Source organism: Ovis aries, chromosome 4 (genome assembly GCF_016772045.2).
Source record: "Ovis aries strain OAR_USU_Benz2616 breed Rambouillet chromosome 4, ARS-UI_Ramb_v3.0, whole genome shotgun sequence".
NCBI classification, from domain to species: domain Eukaryota; kingdom Metazoa; phylum Chordata; class Mammalia; order Artiodactyla; family Bovidae; genus Ovis; species Ovis aries.
Window position 1 is genome coordinate 12644833 of NC_056057.1, and position 18238 is coordinate 12663070.

At 38.5% G+C, this 18238-nt stretch overlaps 1 long non-coding RNA gene across 1 annotated transcript in view; it reads right to left on the minus strand.

The window, feature by feature from the left end:
• LOC132659661 (uncharacterized) overlaps window positions 1-17605 on the minus strand; it is a 66590-nt gene extending 48985 nt beyond the window's left edge. Inside the window, exon 1 of the long non-coding RNA XR_009600324.1 lies at window positions 17510-17605. This is a non-coding gene — a long non-coding RNA (uncharacterized LOC132659661). The remainder of the gene's footprint in view (window positions 1-17509) is intronic.
• Window positions 17606-18238: the final 633 nt, after the last annotated feature.

The window sequence follows — 18238 nt, forward strand, 5'->3', positions numbered from 1 at the left end:
CCAAGCCTACTCATCTCTTCATGTCTTGTCTAACTCCACAGCTGCACCCATGGACCAAGCCGATACACTGGGCCACTGGGACAGTCTTGATTTCATAGTCAAGAAGGCATCTTGTGTACATTTATGCACAGTCAACAATTGTTTCCTCATTGTAACCACGGTATTTGGGAATCTGCTTTTATGATCTCATCATTAGGTGATCTCTGTCAGAATATAATGGGGAACAGTTAGGTGAGGAAGTCTGATTCTGAGGCAGGCGGATTCTTTACCAGCTGAGCTACCAGGGAAGCCCTAATTAAATCTTTAACATCAACTCATTTTTAGATCTGTATGAAAGCTGTAATTTTACCTTTAAAAAAAATAAGCATAGTTTAATACATTCAGCAAATATACACTTGTACTTTTTGACAAGGTTCGAGGTTATCAGTTAACATGGCCCCTCTGCCCATCCTACTCCCCACGTAAATTCTTTGATATCAAAACAGCCTAAATCATTGTTCCTAAGTAAACCATAGACACTTTTTGTTTCTTTTTTCTCCTTCTTGGCCAAGGCTATTCATCTAGTCAAGTCTTGTCTAACTTTACAGCTGCACCCATGGACCAAGTTGATACACTGGACCACTGGGACAGTCTTGATTTCATAGTCAAGAAAGCATCCTGTGTTCATTTATGCACAGTCAACAATTTTTTCCTCACTGTAACAATGGTATTAGGGAATCTGCTTTTATGATCTCATCATTAGATGATCTTGCTCAGAATATAATGGGGAACAAACAGGCAAGAGATGATAAAGAGTCTGGTTTGCTAGCATTTGTTTGTTCACGAGTATATGTGAACTGTACTCAGTCAAGAAAACATTTTACGCTCTCTGAAAGTAGAACATCCCTTGAGATCTGCTTTAATGAGTATTTATGTTTCTGCATTTAATGTTAATCTATGACTGAAGCTGTAGAACTCAAGCTGCAATCTCTCAGCAAGTCTGTGTATGTCACTGAGACAGACCTTTGCCTCTCATCATTTTTGATGTTTTCCTGTCTGTAGAATATATAAACTATAAAGTCTCTCAAATACAAATAGTGCCATTCTAATTAGCTCATAAGAAAAATAAGCACTTATATAACTTCATTATTCCCATATTTCTCAGGAAATAAATCAAACTTGTAAAACTGGGTCTTAAAATGAATCTTACAGAAACCTCAATAGCAGAAGCAGGTCAATATAAAAACTTAAGTTCATATAATAAGGTTTAGTCTTTTATAAACAAGGCTGGTTTAATAACTTTTGGGTTGAAAACAGCAACGATGCTCCCTTGGTTTTATCAATGTGGTCTTATGAGTTTATTGCTGCATAACAATATTAGCACAAACTTCTCAGCTTAAAGCAACGCACATTTATTAAACTCACAGTTTCTGTTTATCAATCAAAGTTAATTTTATTAGGCCCACTGCAGTAAGGGAGAACATTATCTTGAGAGATTCTAAGGATGTCTCAAATGGGGAGACTGGGGAAGGACTTGAGGATCGGCGCTTAAATGCTTGAAGGTAGGACAGTCCTTGACTTAATAGTTTAGGACTGAGAGACAAAGAAAGTCAGCTTCTTGACATTGGTCTTAATAATGTTTTTTATAAGCTACCTATTTTGCCAAGTGAGCAGTCTATTATCCTGACAGGAGATAGAGCTGTCTGGCCAGATGGATAAACTGTATAGATAAATCGCTCTTCAGGAATTTCCTGAAGCAAGTAGTGAAACTGTTAATTGGCTATAGCTTTTATATTCCTGGACAAGAATGTCCTGGAATAAATATTATGTTAAACTGATACAGCGGATCTCAGTTCTCAGTCCCAATCATTAAGCTATACAAATACAAAAGGTCTACATAAATTCTTAAATTATAATTCTGATAAGTGATTTTCTAAATAGTTACAAGGGGAAGGCAATGGCACCCCACTCCAGTACTCTGGCCTGGAAAATCCGATGGACAGAGGAGCCTGGTAGGCTATAGTCCATGGGGTCGCTGAGGGTCGGACACTGAGCGACTTCACTTTCACTTTTCACTTTCATGCATTGGAGAAGGAAATGGCAACCCACTCCAGTGTTCTTGCCTGGAGAATCCCAGGGACGGGGGGAGCCTGGAGGGCTGCCGTCTATGGGGTCGCACAGAGGTGGACATGACTGAAGCGACTTAGCAGCAGCAGCAGCAAATAGTTACCTGTCAACTTCAGATCCTTATTTAACTCTAAAACCTTAGATTATGATTTCCTTCCCACTTAGGTCCCCACAGAGCACTGAGTTCCTTGTGCTATACAACAGATTCTCACTAGTTATCTATTTTATACATTTGCATGCTCAGTCACATCTGATTCTTCGTGGCCCCATGGACTGCAGCTTGCCAGGCTTCTCTGCCCACGGAATTTTCCAGGCAAGAATACTGGAATGGGTTGCCATTTCCTCTTCCAGGGATCTTCCTGACCCAGGGATTAAATCTGCAACTCCTGTGTCTCCTAGATTGGCAGGTGGATTCTTTACCACTAAGCCACCTGGGAAGACCATTTTATACACAGAAGTGTATATATGTCGATCCCAATCTCCCACTTCCTCTTACCCCCACTTCCCTCCTTAGTATCCATACATTTATTTTCTATATCCTGTGCCTCTGTTCCTGCTTTGCAAAAATATCATTTTTCTAGATTCCACATGTAAGTGATTTCCTTTTCTCTCTCTGACTTACTTCACTCTGTATGACGGTCTCTAGGTCTAGACACATCTCTGCAAATGGCACAGTTTCATTCCTTTTTATGGTTTAGTAACATTCCATTGCATATTCCATTGTACCGCAGCTTATTTATTCCTGTATTGATGGACACGGGCGTTCCTTTCACATCCTGGCTATTGTAAATAGCGCTGCAATGAACACTGGGATACAAGTACCTTTCTGAATTATGGTTTTTCTCTGAGTTTATGCCCAGGAATGGGATTGCTGGGCCATATGGTAGTTCTATTTTTTGTATTTTAATGAATCTTCATACTGTTCTCCATAGTGGTTGGATCAATTTATATTTCCATGGACAGTACAAAAGGGTTCCCTCTTCCCCACACCTCTCCAGCATTTATTGTTTGTAAATTTTTTTGATGATGGGCATTCTGACCAAGGCGAGGCGTTACTTCAATGTAGTTTTCATTTGCAATAATGCTGAACATTTTTCATGCGTTTGTTGACCATCTATATGTCTTTTTTTGGAGAAAAGTCTATTTAGTTCTTCAACACATTTTAAAATTTTTTTTATATTGAGCTGTTTATATATTTTGGAGATTAACCCCTTGTTAGTTGCTTCACTTGGAAATATTTTCTCCAATTCTTGTCTTTCATCTTGTTTGTAGTTTCCTTTGCTCTGCTTTGAGTTTATTTTTGTATATACTGTTAGGAAAATGTGCTGATTGCATTCCGTTAGAACGTAGATGTAGCTATCTAGTTTTGCCAGCACAACTTAGTGAAGAGACTGTCTTTTCTCCATTGTATATTCTTGCCTACTTTGGCATACGTTACGTGGCCATAGGTGCACGGGTTTATCTCTGGGCTTTCTCTTGTTATCTTGCTCCATTGATCTATATTTCTGTTTTTGTGCCAGTATCATACTATCTTCATAACTGTAGCTTCATAGTATAGTCTGAAGTCAGGGAGCCTGATTCCTCCCACTCTGTTTTTCTATCTCAAGATTGCTTTGGTTACCCAGAGAATTTTGTGTTTCCATGAAAATTATAAGATCTCTTAGTCTTCAGTTCAGTTCAGTTGCTCAGTCATGTCCGACTCTTTGCAACCCCATGAATTACAGCACACCAGGCCTCCCTGTCCATCACCAACTTCTGGAGTTCACTCAGACTCACGTCCATCAAGTCTGTGATGCCATCCAGCCATCTCATCCTCAGTCGTCCCCTTCTCCTCCTGCCCCCAATCCCTCCCAGCATCAGAGTCTTTTCCAATGAGTCAACTCTTCACATGAGGTGGACAAAGTATTGGAGTTTCAGCTTGAGCATCAGTCCTTCCATAGAACACCCAGGACTGATCTCCTTTAGATCAGGACTGGTTGGATCTCCTTAGAGTCCAAGGGACTCTCAAGAGTCTTCGCCAACACCACAGTTCAAAAGCATCAATTCTTCGGCGTTCAGCTTTCTTCACAGTCCAACTCTCACATCCATACATGACTACTGGAAAAAACATAGCCTTGACTAGATGGACTTTTGTTGGCAAAGTAATGTCTCTGCTTTTCAATATGCTATCTAGGTTGGTCATAACTTTCCTTCCAAGGAGTAAGTGTCTTTAATTTCATGGCTGCAATCACCATCTGCAGTGATTTTGGAGCCCCCCCAAAATAAAGTCTGACACTGTTTCCACTGTTTCCCCATCTATTCCCCATGAAGTGATGGGACCAGATGCCATGATCTTTGTTTTCTGAATGTTGAGCTTTAAGCCAACTTTCCCACTCTCCTCTTTCACTTTCATCAAGAGGCTTTTTAGTTCTGCTTCACTTTCTGCCATAAGGGTGGTGTCCTCTGCATATCTGAGGTTATTGATATTTCTCCCAGCAATCTTGATTCCAGCTTGTGCTTCTTCAGCCCAGCATTTCTCATGATGTACTCTGCATATAAGTTAAATAAGCAGGGTGACAATATACAGCCTTGACATACTCCTTCTCCTATTTGGAACCAGTCTGTTGTTCCATGTTCAGTTCTAACTGTTGTTTCCTAACCTGCATATAGATTTCTCAAGAGGCAGATCAGGTGGCCTGGTTTGCCCATCTCTTTCAGAATTTTCCACAGTTGATTGTGATTCACACAGTCAAAGGCTTTGGCATAATCAATAAAGCAGAAATAGATGTTTTTCTGGAACTCTTTTGCTTTTTCCATGATCCAGCGGATGTTGGCAATTTGATCTCTGGTTCCTCTGCCTTTTCTAAAACCAGCTTGAACATCTGGAAGTTCACGGTTCATGTATTGCTGAAGCCTGGCTTGCAGAATTTTGAGCATTACTTTACTAGCATGTGAGATGAGTGCAATTGTGCAGTAGTTTGAGCATTCTTTGGCATTGCCTTTCTTTGGGATGGACTTCCCTGGTGGCTCAACGGTAAAGCATCTGCCTGCAATGTGGGAGACCCAGGTTCAATTCCTGGGTCGGGAAGATTCCCTAGAGAAGGAAATGGCAATCCACTCCAGCACTCTTGCCTGGAAAATCCTGTGGATGGATGAGCCTGATAGACTGCAGTCCATGGGGTTGCAAAGAGTCAGACACCACTGAGTAACTTCACTTCACTTCACTTTCACTTCTTTGGGATTGGAATGAAAACTGACCTTTTCCAGTCCTGTGGACACTGCTGAGTTTTCCAGATTTGCTGGCATATTGAGTGCAGCACTTTCACAGCATCTTTAAGGATCTGAAATAGCTCAACTGGAATTCCATCACCTCCACTAGCTTTGTTCGTAGTGATGCTTTCTAAGGCCCACTTGACTTCACATTCCAGGATGTCTGGCTCTAGGTGAGTGATCACACCATCATGATTATCTAGGTCGTGAAGATCTTTTTGTATAGTTCTTCTGTGTATTCTTGCCACCTCTTCTTAATATCTTCTGCTTCTGTTAGGTCCATACCACTTCTGTCCTTTATTGAGCCCATCTTTGCATGAAATGTTCCCTTGGTATCTCTAATTTTCTTGAAGAGATCTCTAGTCTTTCCCATTCTGTTGTTTGCCTCTATTTCTTTGCATTGATTGCTGAGGAAGGCTTTCTTATCTCTTCTTGCTATTCTTTGGAACTCTGCATTCAGATGCTGATATCTTTCCTTTTCTCCTTTGCTTTTCGCTTCTCTTCTTTTCACAGCTATTTGTAAGGCCTCCCCAGACAGCCATTTTGCTTTTTTGCATTTCTTTTCCATGGGGATGGTCTTGATCCCTGTCTCCTGTACACTGTCACAAACCTCTGTCCATAGTTCATCAGGCACTCTATCTATCAGATCTAGTCTTTTAAATCTATTTCTCAATTTCACTATATAATCATAAGGGATTTTATTTAGGTCATACCTGAATGGTCTAGTGGTTTTCCCTACTTTAAGTCTGAATTTGGCAATAAGGAGTTCATGATCTGAGCCACAGTCAGCTCCCATTCTTATTTTTGCTGACTGTATAGAGCTTCTCCATCTTTGGATGCAAAGAATATAATCAGTCTGATTTTGGTGTTGACCATCTGGTGCTGTCCATGTGTAGAGTCTTCTCTTGTGTTGTTGGAAGAGGGTGTTTGCTATGACCAGTGCATTCTCTTGGCAAAACTCTATTAGCCTTTGCTCTGCTTCATTCCGTATTCCAAGGCCAAATTTGCCTGTTACTCCAGGTGTTTCTTGACTTCCTACTTTTGCCTTCCAGTCCCCTATAATGAAAAGGACATCTTTTTTGGGTGTTAGTTCTAAAAGGTCTTATAGGTCTTCATAGAACCGTTCAACTTCAGCTTCCTCAGTGTCACTGGTTGGGGCATAGATTTGGATTACTGTGATATTGAATGGTTTGCCTTGGAAACAAACAGAGATCATTCTGTCGTTTTTGAGATTGCATCCAAGTACTGCATTTCGGACTCTTTTATTGACCATGATGGCTACTCCATTTCTTCTAAGGGATTCCTGCCTGCAGTAGTAGATATAATGGTCCTCTGAGTTAAATTCACCCATTCCAGTCCATTTTAGTTCGCTGATTCCTAGAATGTCGACGTTCACTCTTGTCATATATATGTATACATATATATATTTGTGTGTGTGTATATATATATATGTTTTTGTTTCTTATGGTGACTAAATGTGTTGGCCATGATAGTGATTATTTTTATTTTGCTAATTTATAAGGTGAAAATGGATGTAGGGGACTGTAGAGGATTTTATGTGTGTATTTATGAGTTTTGTTAATTTGATGTGTATGAGATTCTTTGATACTCCTTTCCAGTTTTCTCTGTGAAACAGAAGTCAGTTAATTTGACTGAAAGTCATGAACCAATGTCAAAGATTGCTAAAGCAATACTAGCAGAAAATTGCAACTGAATGTAAGACAGTGAAATGTATTTTTGTTCTCAAGAAAAGAAGAGTAGTCTTATCTTTAAAACTCTGGTTTTTCCTTAATCCAAAAAAGGATTGTGTAAGAATAATCTTGAATATAGAAAAGTACATACATTTCTAGGAAAAAAACTGTATTTGTCTCAAACTAGAAATAATGAAATGGATTCAAATTTTGACAAAGTTTACTCAGTCTTGATGGGCTTATTTATAAGAAAAGTTAAAAAATACGGCAGGGAGTTCATGAATCCTTTACTGTTAAATATAATATTAATGTAAATAATAGAATTTTAATAATAGAATTCTACAGCAACAGTTAGAACTGGATATGGAACAACAGACTGGTTCCAAATAGGAAAAGGGGTACATCAAGCTGTATATTGTCACCCTGCTTATTTAACTTATATGCAGAGTACATCATGAGAAATGCCGGGCTGAAGAAGCACAAGCTGGAATCAAGATTGCTGGGAGAAATATCAATAACCTCAGATATGCAGAGGACACCACCCTTATGGCAGAAAGTGAAGCGGAACTAAAAAGCCTCTTGATGAAAGTGAAAGAGGAGAGTGGGAAAGTTGGCTTAAAGCTCAACATTCAGAAAACAAAGATCATGGCATCTGGTCCCATCACTTCATGGGGAATAGATGGGGAAACAGTGGAAACAGTGTCAGACTTTATTTTGGGGGGGCTCCAAAATCACTGCAGATGGTGATTGCAGCCATGAAATTAAAGACACTTACTCCTTGGAAGGAAAGTTATGACCAACCTAGATAGCATATTGAGAAGCAGAGCCATTACTTTGCCAACAAAAGTCCATCTAGTCAAGGCTATGTTTTTTCCAGTAGTCATGTATGGATGTGAGAGTTGGGCTGTGAAGAAAGCTGAACGCCGAAGAATTGATGCTTTTGAACTGTGGTGTTGGCGAAGACTCTTGAGAGTCCCTTGGACTCTAAGGAGATCCAACCAGTCCATCCTAAAGGAGATCAGTCCTGGGTGTTCTATGGAAGGACTGATGCTCAAGCTGAAACTCCAATACTTTGTCCACCTCATGTGAAGAGCTGACTTTGGAAAAGACTCTGATGCTGGGAGGGATTGGGGGCAGGAGGAGAAGGGGACGACCGAGGTTGAGATGGCTGGATGGCATCACGGACTCAATGGATATGAGTCTGAGTAAACTCTGGGAGTTGGTGATGGACAGGGAGGCCTGGCATGCTGCGATTCATGGGGTCACAAAGAGTCAGACATGACTGAGCGACTGAACTGAACTGACTGACTGTAAATATAGAATTTAATTTTCTATATATTAAAAGTTCAAGTTTGTCTTGAACTCTTTAGTCTCTTCTTTACAAGCAGTGGTAAATAGCTACACTTTTACATTCTGTGTGATCTGTCTGCATTTTGGAAATTTCACATTCTAACAGAACAGTTTTCTGTGCTTTTTAATGACTTTGTCAACTACTTTATTTTTAGGCAACAAAAACATAACATTCCTCATTTCTGAAAAAGCTAAGATTCCTTTCAACTGTGTTACTTTCTTCTTATTTAGAATATTGTACTGTATTGTCAGTTTGCTTAACAGCTAGCCAACTTTATCTTTCTCAGGCACATCTGATCCTATCTTAATAAATTATCTAATGTCCTCTGATAACTCTCTTGATTTTGCTTTCCCACAATATCTTATATTCAGAAAAATCAAATTTTCAGGATTTTCATTACAAACAAAACTTCTTTGAAATTCTCCATAAGATCCCTGGAAATTCATGATGATTTATTCTTTTGCGTTATAAAAAGAGGTGATGCCCCCAAATTATTTTCTTGACATGTTCTGTATTTCTAGACTAGCTCAACTATATTGTAAGAACCAATCAAAAGAGTGGTCACATTAAAGGGTAAATTTTTATATAGACAAAATATTATTCACATATGTTTCAGAGACTGTATGAGTTATAAAATGAATAGGAAGGTCTTGGAGACTTGTCAGTGCTGTCATTGTCTATAATATGTTCTTACTCGAAGGAAAAACACTGATCAAATTCTTACAAAAAATTACGTACTACATTTAGTAAAGAATTTTACTATCTTCAGCTTTGACATTGTTAGTTACCACAATATATTAACCATAATCATTTAGTCTCATTGACAGATGACTCCTATTATCTTCTGATGCTTGTCAAAAGGCTCACAGGTTAAAATTTTAATATTCAGCAAAGGACAATCTCAGAATCTCATGGGAAAGAATATACTTTGTACTCTTAATTGATGATAGTTCAATGAATAGGCTCATGAGTAACAACTTTCGAGCATAAAAATGACATTGCTTGCACAACTGTCAGATATATTTGGGAATGAGTTGAGATTTTCAAGACTCTTTTCTTTTTTCAGAGTGAGATGATTTCATGAAAGCAGACTGATGACCCAAGATACAGCAGAAGAAGAAATATGTACATAAAGCTAAATGAATTGATAATGGGAAGTTTAACTATAGTTATCTGGTTTGGAATACTGACAGCATTTATTTGTTAACTGCCTATTTTCTGATCCTTTTGTGAAGAAGTCCTTTACTTGGGATTAACAATTTATGTCTAGATCTCTAACTTTCAACATCAAATGTAACTTTCAACATCAAATGAAACATTTTAAAAAATGGCTCCTAACTTTGAGTTCCTTCAGAATTTAGAACCAAATATCTTTACTGAATCTCCAAGTTACTTGCATAGGTCCAAAAGCAGCTGTCTTCCTTTCAGTTCAGTTCAGTCGCTCAGTCCTGTCCGGCTCTTTGCAACCCCATGAACTGCAGCACGCCTCCCTGTCCATCACCAACTCCCAGAGTTACTCAAACTTATGTCCATTGAGTCGGTGATGCCATCCAACCATCTCATCCTCTGTCATCCCCTTCTTCTCCCACATTCAATCTTTCCCAGCATCAGGGTCTTTTCCAGTGAGTCAGCTCTTCACATCAGGTGGCCAAAGTATTGGAGTTTCAGCTTCAGCAGCAGTCCTTCCAATGAATATTCAGGACTGATTTCCTTTAGGATGGCCTGGATGGATCTCCTTGCAGTCCAAGGGACTCTCAAGAGTCTTCTCCACACCACAGTTCAAAAGCATCAGTTCTTCGGCACTCAGCTTTCTTTATAGTCCAACTCTCACATCCATACATGATTACCGCAAAAACCACAGCCTTACCTAGACGGATCTTTTTTGGCAAAGTAATGTCTCTGCTTTTGAATATGCTATCTAGGTTGGTCATAACTTTTCTTCCAGTGAGTAAGCATCTTTTAATTTCATGGCTGCAATCACCATCTGCAGTGATTCTGGAGCCCAAAAAAATAAAGTTTGACACTGTTTCCACTGTTTCCCCATCTATTCCCCATGAAGTGATGGGACCAGATTCGTTTTCTGAATGTTGAGCTTTAAGCCAACTTTTTCACTCTCCTCTTTTACTTTCATCAAGAGGCTTTTTAGTTCCTCTTCACTTTCTGCCATAAGGGTGGTGTCATCTGCATATCTGAGGTTATTGATATTTCTACTGGCAATCTTGATTCCAGCTTGTGCTTCCTCCAGCCCAGCATTTCTCATGATGTACTCTGCATATAAGTTAAATAAGCAGGGTGACAATATATAGCCTTGACGTCTGTTGTTCCATGTCCAGTTGTATCTGTTGCTTCTTGATCTGCATACAGATTTCTCAAGAGGCAGGTCAGGTGGTCTGGTATTCCCATCTCTCAGAATTTTCCACAGTTTATTGTGATCCACACAGTCAAAGGCTTTGGCATAGTTGATAAAGCAGAAATAGATGTTTTTCTGGAATGCTCTTGCTTTTTCCATGATCCAGCAGATGTTGGCAATTTGATCTCTGGTTCCTCTTCCTTTCACCAGGTATCAAATTCTTATTAAAAGATTATGTCTTGCACCCCAACACTGAAGACTTTGACATCATCATACAAAGTCAGACCTGGGAGTCATATTTGAAAATAAATTACAATCAGATATGGAAACCCCATCATTAACAAGCAAGTGCTATATTTTATATGTGAAAGCAATGCCTACAGTCCCACCTAGAAAAACTAGCCTGGTACCTATTTTATGGTTAAAGCCACACAAGTCAGAAGCAACAGACTTACTGCTGGCCAGGAACTTCAGCGTGCTGCTGCTGCTGCTAAGTCGCGTCAGTCGTATCCGTTTAAATTACTTGAATCTTACATTTCTTAATGAAAAAACTCAGCAGAATTTAATTCTGGCTCTACGGTTGCTCAGTACTGAACACTCAAGTAGGCATACAGAGACAGTTAATACCTTTGGCTGAACTACATAAACAACCACTCCAAAGCATAATGAATCTAGCCTTTTGTGTGTGCAATCAAAAATAAATCTCTAAAGGTTATTTATGATCAAAAGAACAGACTGTTAAGCAGAAATTATTAAAAATTTATAAATAAGGCAAAAGATGGGTGATAGGACCTCTATCATATTGGAGTATTATTTAACAGACTTTGGTTAAAGATTATTTAATCTAAAGGACTGTATCTATGTTTGACTTGGCTATTTTCTATTAATTAAACACTCAGTCTCCATGGCACATATGCTAACCAGTAGAGAACAAATTTAAGAAAACTTCTGGCAAATTTACCAGTGACAGTGAACTTTGAAGGAAGAAGGAATCTTTTATTAAGCATTACCTAAGTGTCAAAAACTATACATTACTCACTTAGTCATAAAAACAACCTTGAGTGATAGGTCTTATTATCCTCTTTTTACAAGTAAGAAAGTTGAAGTTCAACAGGTAAAACAATTTGCCACATTGTTTAGCTAGTAAATGGTGGATCCAGGTGTCAAACCCTGAATGTTCTTTCAAAGCCTACGCTTTTCCTTTTTTTTTTTAACTACATTATTCTACTCCCATAGTAAAAACTTTCCACTAACAATCACAAAGTTATACCTGCCACTTCTGCAAACCAAAAATGATATCTAAATGTCACCTCAAAAAATATGCTAGCTAGAAAAGCAGAATTTCATGATGGGAAATGTAAGTTTATATTCTGTGTGCACAGAGTAAAAGACCTATGAGTCATCTCCTGCAACCCACCAAGTATTTCGTTGAAGACTGCTCTTTATCATCTAGCTAGATGGCAATTAGAAGCCTGTGAGACAAAGTATCCCTTAGGAATAACTGGCTAAAGAATAAATCATTTAAAGTGCTTTACAGACATTACCTAATACATTTTCACACATCTCTGTGAGCTCCACAGCACTATACATGAAGCGATCCTAATTTGTTTATGGACGTTCAAAGGTGAGAGTGTGTAAAGTGGAAGGCCAGAACGCTGCTAACAACATTAGACTTACCTGAGGCCTTGGGCAGTGTTGTCTGTTTCAGCTGAGACACCACTAAGTCAATTAACCTCTACTGTTTTCCTTAACCTGTTTAATGAAAATGTCAGTACCACTTGGGCCAGAAGGCTGTGGGAAACCAGGCAGGTCATTTAGAATTTTTTTCTTCTCTTTAAGTTGCCCCACTCTGATCTGATCAATGGTTAACATCCTGCACCTTAGAAACAAAGGGGAGTTATTCATATTTGCCTTCCCTAAGGGATTTTTTCAAAGCAGTGAACTGTGAATTTCCAGCTAATTTAAAACAAGTACTCTACAGAAAGGAGAATTTGTCTCAGCCACTAAGACTCAGGGCAAAATTATTGTTGTACTATCATCCTTGCCTCCCTTTATTTGTTAACTGTTGATAGGAAACATTGATTTCACCTGAGAGAAAACTGTGTAATTTGGGAATAAAGTGGATGATACATATTTCTGTCCTGGAGAAAGGGTACTGAAGATGGCGGAGGCGCAGGGCAGAATTTCACATGTGAAAATTTAATATGTATTAGATTGTCTGGGCTTTGATGTAAAGAAGAAGAAACTGAAGAACTGTTCTGACAATCTTTCCCACGTAGGTAAGTGATCCCTGAAGCCACCAGTTGCTCAAGCAGAAACAGAAATCACCCCAGGTTCTCTTCCTCCCTTATCTTCCCACAAGCAATCCACTGGCATGTTCTGTCAGGTTTTACTGCTAAAACCTCTCTGATCTGTCCACATTTCCCCCCTATCTCTTCTGCTTTCACCTTTGTGCAAACAGTGAAGTGAATGATTCTACCAAGGTAGGAAATGAAGAGCTTTCTCAATAGTACAGATAACTGTGGAAAACACCACAACCGGTAGCAGAAGCAAAGTTCAAAGAGACGCTGAAATGGTGTGAGAACCAGAATATAATTGGGATAAACAGAGAATTTAGACAGAAAGGACCTGAGACTTTAAAGTTGACTTCCAGCTGTTTCCCAACCATGATATGTTTCTTACACATGATATTGAAGACTATAATACAATATCGTATATAAACTTTTACTTTATACAATTCCCAAATGATTACTGAGATCTGCATAATTTTTAAGGTGAAATCTTCCAGATTAAAAAAAAAAACTAAAAGCATGTAATAAAATAACGGTGTAATACTTCATAATTTCTTACTATTTTGTATTAGTTTTTTTGACAGTTAAATACACACAAATCAGATATTTGGCTTTTGTTTTGTTTGAGGTACACTCAGTCAAAAAATCAAAAGGCCAATATTAAAATTCATTGTGATAAAAGCAAGTTTGTCAGTCTTGCATAGGAAATTGTTCATTTGTTCAAACAAGCCAAATTCACTTTGGAAAATACATCTGTATCCTATAGTCTTAAAAATTCTAAGAAAGGTGTCTCAATATTTTCCAATGTTCTTCATTAAAATGATTTTTGATCTGAACTTAAGAAATATTAATATTTATTAAGTTCAAGGCATATTCATGTATTAAAAGATAATTTTTAGAAGAGAATATAGCATGATTTTCATAACATAAAATTAACATGTGTCAAAGCTTTAATTTAATTCACTAATTAATGAATGAACCAGAAAGACATTACAATTGGTTCAAAAGAGAATTCAAAGAATCATATATCTGGGCATTAGGAATGGTGAAATAAATTTGCTTAACAAATGTAAAACTTCAAAACTGCTCAATATCCACAGAGCAATAATCAACTGAATCCCAATGAGATACAATTTGCATTTCTATGGACAAGAATCATTTGCATTACTATAAGTATTATATAACTTACAGCAATGCAAAATAATTCAAAGACAATAAAAGACCGGACAGAAGCAGATAAGCTGGACAATGCCCAATTTCCCATTGAAGACAACCCTAATATCGTGGTATATTTCTAAGTCTTTCACAAGTTTTCCCTACAAATAAAACAAAAAGTACTAATTCCCTGTGCCCCACTGCACAAAATCTGGAGGGGAAAGGAATGAAGAAGAGGGAGATAAACAAAATAATTGAGTAGATTACAAGGCACAGTGGGATACAGTCCAAAAGAACTGGTAGTTTCCCAATAAACACAACATGCACAAGGAAGGAAGATATAACACCTACTCTGATTGGGTGCTGTCTGGTGCTGCATGCATACTGAAGCATACCCAGAAACAAAAGTACCACGACAAACCCTGTGCGGGGAAAGAGCCATATTCCCACAAGGAGCCTTGGCGAAGAGGCAAAATGTTGCAGGTCTGCTGGGGTCCAGCCCCGGTGGATCCAGGGTGATTCGAAGGTGGGGACAGAGTCGGCGTTCTTGGAAATAACTTATTTAGTTACAGATAGAGAGGGATTAGAAAATTAGCAGAGAAAAAGAGGCTGAATAACTTGGTTTACATGGAATACCAATCACCACGTACATAGGCCACAGGCATCTTTCCGTTCTCCCGAAGGAGAGGAGGCACTGAGGCTTCCCCAGTCCGATCTTAGAAGCCCAGGTGAAATTAGCAGGCTTGGTGAGTACCCACATTTCAGATGGAAATTCAGCCAGAAAAACGGAGAGCAAGAAAGAAGTGACATGGGGGAATCAGTCTTTCCGGAAACTGATCCGATTTCTTTATTTTTTAGGTTTGCTTATATACCTTTTGTTACACATAGGGATGAATACAGAGTCACGTGGGGGTCAGAAGTCCTGACCTTTATCAAAATCAGGTGCTTTACATAAAAAAAGATCTTAGGGGTTTACATCATCTTCTGGCCATGAGGCCTGCTGACATTTACGACCCTTTCTTTCTGATAACCAAAAGACTTATTTTTTCCAAGGGTGTTTTTTTTTAAACCAGGCACCACCCTCCAAATAAAGTTGCATTCCTATAGGGTGAGGGTGTAGTGAGTTACAATCAAGAAATGAATTTATTTAACCCAAGGTTAACATGATTAATCTTAAAGGTTAACACTTATTTTTCCTATATGCTTAAAGGTTAATACTTATTTCTCCTATACATTAGTTATATTCATTATAAGAGCAGGGAATATGGAGATTTAGCAGCAAACATCAGCCCAACAAATGAAAACCCTTTCATCAATGTTCCCCTTAAGATCTATTTAGTCTTAAGATAGTGATACAGTTACATTTTTACATAGCAAGGACACAGTGATTTATAACAAAGTACAGTGATCTATTACAAAAGAGAAAATTCATTAACTCAAAAAGTCTAGTACTACTAACCTTAAAAACTACTATATTTCCTATTCTATATTCCAAATACATTGATTAATATATTCCCAGGTGCCTAAGGATATGGAGGCCTGTCGGCAATCATTGACTCAACAATGAGAAAAGCCCTATGCTAATTAAGATTCTCAAAATACTCCCAAACTCTCTGTGCTGTTTACGGTTGAGAGGTAGTAAACAAACATGTGCATAGTGGCAGGAGTATGGATAATCCTGTCACACAAGCTAGTCTGCCAGCAGAGAGGTTTGACCTGAGACACCCTTGTCACTCCCAGGGCAGGGAATTAGCAGCAATTATTGGCACAACAAATGAAAAACCCTTCACCAATATAATTCCTAACCAACCCACTACACTAATAATTTTTAACTTCCCAAAAGAATCTGCCTTTAGTAAGTCTAAAACATCTCGTGCCTCTCACGGTCAGGAGGCTGTAAACAATCACATGTGGCTGGACGAACCTATACAGGTGGGCTAGATAACCTTCAGGGGAGTCCATAAACTGAAACACTCTTGTCATGCCCAGGAATTTTTACTGACTTGGAGCTGCACATTTACTCCTTCTCCGAGAGAGGTAATGGGGGTCAGCCCCCCATAAACTCAGAGGTGTAGGCGAGAGCATGAAACAGTAAAGTAGATAGACTCTGGTTTTGGGGGTAGATGCTTGGGAACAGGGGGTTTTCTGAGGCTTGATCACGCCTTTGCGTATGCCAAGCCTCCTTCCTCATGACCTGTGCCATGGGCGGAGTTCCTCGTGCTGGCCCCTGGCACAGGTCTTTACAGGAGAAAGTTCTTCTGATTGTGTTAATCGTTTCACAAAGGATGGTTATATCAAATCACTACTTTGTACCCTATAAACAATTTTATTTGTCAATTACACCTTACTAAGGCTGAAGGTGGGGGAAGAAGAAAGGTTTTAAATAAGTAGCATATGAAGTACAGGAGAAAAAGTATTCAAGCTAAGTGAGTAATATTAAGAAAAAAGCAACGGATATGTAATGTTTTCTGGCTTGTACTTTAGTATGGCTGGATAATATGAGAGCTACAGAAAGTAGTGTAGGTAAAGTAATAGGAGCAGAAGTCAGGTTTCAAGTATTTAAAGAACTAATAAATAATTGAAAAAAGATCAGGCCAGAAGTTTGACAGTTAAGGGAGAAGAGATTGTGTGGTGAATTAAGGAAGTGGCTTTAAATAGGAAGTATTTGCGCTTATACGCTGGGTAAACAGTGAAGAGGGAGCAGTTTATTGGTAAAAATAAAGAAGGGAAACTTATGATACCAGATTCTCAAATGAAATTTTACTGATACAATCAAGGACACAGATGAAAGAAGAGAAAAAAATTTCGGAAAAGAAGAGAAAGAATTTCTCAGGTCAGAATGGAAGTATAGTTAATTACACTGTATTGCATATTTGCAAGTTGCTAACAGAGTAGATCTTAAAAGTTCTAATCATGAGAAAAAATATCCTGTAACCATGTATGTATGTTGCTGTTTAGTCACTCAATCATGTCCAACTCTTTGGTAACCCCATGAACTGTAGCCTGCCAGGCTCTTCTCCTGGGATTTTCTGGGCAAGAATGCTAGAGTAGGTTGCCACTTCCTTCTCCAGGGAATCTTCCCAACCTAGGGATCGAACTCACATCTCCATGTCTCTTATATTGCAGACAGATTCTTTATGTATGTAGGCATGGTGACAAATGTTAACCAGTTACGATTTTGCAGTATATACAGATAGAAAATCACATTGTACGCTAGAAACTCATACAATGCCAAATGTCAATTATACCCAAATTTTAAAATCCCAACAAAATGGACACAGTAGAGCAGGAACAGTTTTTATCAAAATATTCTCACCTCAGAACTGTGTTTCTCCTATGGTGCTGGTCCTTTTCAAACCTGTTTCCTCTCTTCTTTATCCTCATGACCTCCTGTGGTACAATAGGAAATAGATATTTGGTTAAAAAGGAAAAAAAAAATAGAAGGGAAGGAGTAAAGTGTGGTCAGTATTTTTCATTTTGTCTCCTATTAGATCGTTTCTTTTATATATTATTACCATTGAGATAATCTGCTGAGCATTAGTTAACATTCTGGCAAATAAACATGGAGCCACTAACTAGTTTTTAGCATTATTATATTTAAGAAAGTTCAGTCTGGTTAGAGGAATGGCAGGAAGCTGTAAGATTGAATTTTTGAGCCAGACATGAGAGAGAAAAGTTTAAAGGATAAAAAATTCCAGCAAGGTATCATGCCTTAAGCAAGGCAACAGCAAGGGGATGGAGAGAAGGCAACATATTTGAGTTATTTAGAAGGGAGAATGGGAGTCGAGCAAGTGAAGACTGAAAAGTCAACATTATTCTTCCTAGAGCTTGTCGGAGAAGGAACTAGATGGAGCGTTAAACACAAAGAAACACAGTCCATGGATGGGCTTCACTAACAAAACAGAGTTATTAGTAGAAGGGAAATGTCCAGGAGAGAGGAAGAGTTTAAAGAAGACACAGAAAGAGAATGACTGACAAAGGGATAACTGATGGAGTCATCAACACTCCCAAGAAAGGGGGACAGGAAGAGATTCAGAGCAGAGAA